This window comes from Mus caroli, chromosome 1 (assembly GCF_900094665.2).
Source record: "Mus caroli chromosome 1, CAROLI_EIJ_v1.1, whole genome shotgun sequence".
Lineage (NCBI taxonomy): Eukaryota > Metazoa > Chordata > Mammalia > Rodentia > Muridae > Mus > Mus caroli.
The window spans coordinates 130,411,775-130,413,809 of NC_034570.1; positions in this window are offsets into that span (position 1 = coordinate 130,411,775).

The window sequence follows — 2,035 nt, forward strand, 5'->3', positions numbered from 1 at the left end:
AAAAAAAAAAAAAAACAAAACATCTTAACTATTGTAGTATTGTAGTATAGTGAAAAAGTAACGCATAGCTTTTAATTCTCCACCACCGACAGACGTCGGTTCACAAGCTTCCACCACCGGTGGAAGGTAGAGAAGATGAGGCTGAGGCAGGAGGTGAATCAAAGCCCTACCAATTTTTGATGTTACCGCTGGCTTTGTTGAGCAAAGGACTTAGCAAAAAACTGCCTTTGGAAGAGGGACACTTTGCTGAAACAAAGACCCTTGGCAGAGCATGAAAACTTCAGGATCCCATCTATTGCAAACACCCTATTTAGAGCTTCAAGTTTTACTTTAAAAGATAAAAATTATTCTTCTTGACCTTCTTAATCAGTGGGGACAGTGCAACTCCTGAAAAGAGAGGATTGCCATTCACAGCAAGGGAGGACCTTCTCGCAGCTGAGGCACTGCAGCCTCAGAAATCCACCTCCACCTCTGCTCCAGTAATCTTAGTCTCCCTTGAATCATTCAGTGTTAGAAACAATCCAAAAAAGTCAGCCTCTCTTGATTTATTGCACTCTGGGGCAGGAGGAGTCTCTAGAAACCTTGAGAGTAGAGCTACACCAGAGTTGATTTATATGGGGATTTGCTGTTTCTGGGCATCTCCATGTGTTCGTATCTATGAACCCACTCAGAGACCTGAGTTTTTACTTTACAATGTGTGAAAACAATATAGCTTAAATCCTCTTGCAGCCAAGTCCATTTATGTGGCAATATTGTGTTTACTGTGGAAGCAGCTGCTGTATTCTACCATTCATGGTACAGATGAATCGAAGCCCTGGCAATTTTATTTTTTATTTTTTTGATGTTAGGACTTTGTTGAGCAAGGGACTTTGCAATAAATGCCCTTGGAGAGGGGGCACTTTGCTGAAACAAAGACCCTTGGTGGAGCCAAGGTGGATCTCTTCAGAACCATAGCAGACCTCTCCTTCTGGCATCAAGCATAAGCAAGAATAATTGCCTCCTCTTTCCTCCCTAGTGCAGCAGCTACTAAGCTGCACATTGAAATCCCAAGAAGTGCCAACCTCCATAATGGCCGCTGTTTGTTTGCAAGGGATATATTGAGAGAAAGGAAGGGCATCCTTGGGATGCATTGTTGTGGACTGGTTCCAATGCTATTTGTATGAATTCAGCTCCCCAAATCACCCAGGAACCCACACATCTGCCTGTCAGACACTGAGGATCCATGCCCCCCAGTTGGCTCTATCCCAGTGAATAAAGTTGCCAGTGGCCTATGACTGGGCAGAGAGACAGAGGCAGGACTTGGAGGTTCCAAGTTAGCTCTGAGCAGCAGCCCCCTGTTACTGCCTAACTCTTCCACTGGCAGACAAGAGCCTCCCAGTGGTTGTTGTCCTATAGGAGAAGCTGAGAAGGTGTGAGAACAACTCCTGGAAGATGCTGCCTCACTGGAGGCTGGGCTCTCACAGGGCAATTCCCAGAATGGACAGCAGCTATACAGAGTTAGAAAGAGGTTCAAAGGTAGGTTTGCCTGGGAGGTATTGCAAGAAGGGGAGGAGGACTGTATAGAGGGAGAATGAAAAATGGTCTAAGAGAAACATGTCTGACCCCCACATCAAAACGGTAAGAAGTCTACACTGAAAGAACAGATGGACAGATGATGGGAACATCTCCTGCTGCTGGGTACTCATATGCTGTGACCCATGGTACCGTATCCATCGCCTTAAGCTGAAGATACAGATAGAATAAAGAATATGCCTGCTATTTGCCAGCAACCTTCCTCGCATGGATGAGAAAAAGATGGAAGAAGCAAAGCTAAGGAAATCTCCGGGACCTGAGGGCTCCTTTCATGCAACAGGACACCCATCTTTTTCTCCTTCAACATATGCCTGTGGTTACACAGCAAAAAAGAACAGAAGCTGGGCGTGGTGGCGCACGCCTTTAATCCCAGCGCTCTGGAGGCAGAGGCAGGCGGATTTCTGAGTTTGAGGCCAGCCTGGTCTACAGAGTGAGTTCCAGGACAGCCAGGGCTATACGGAGA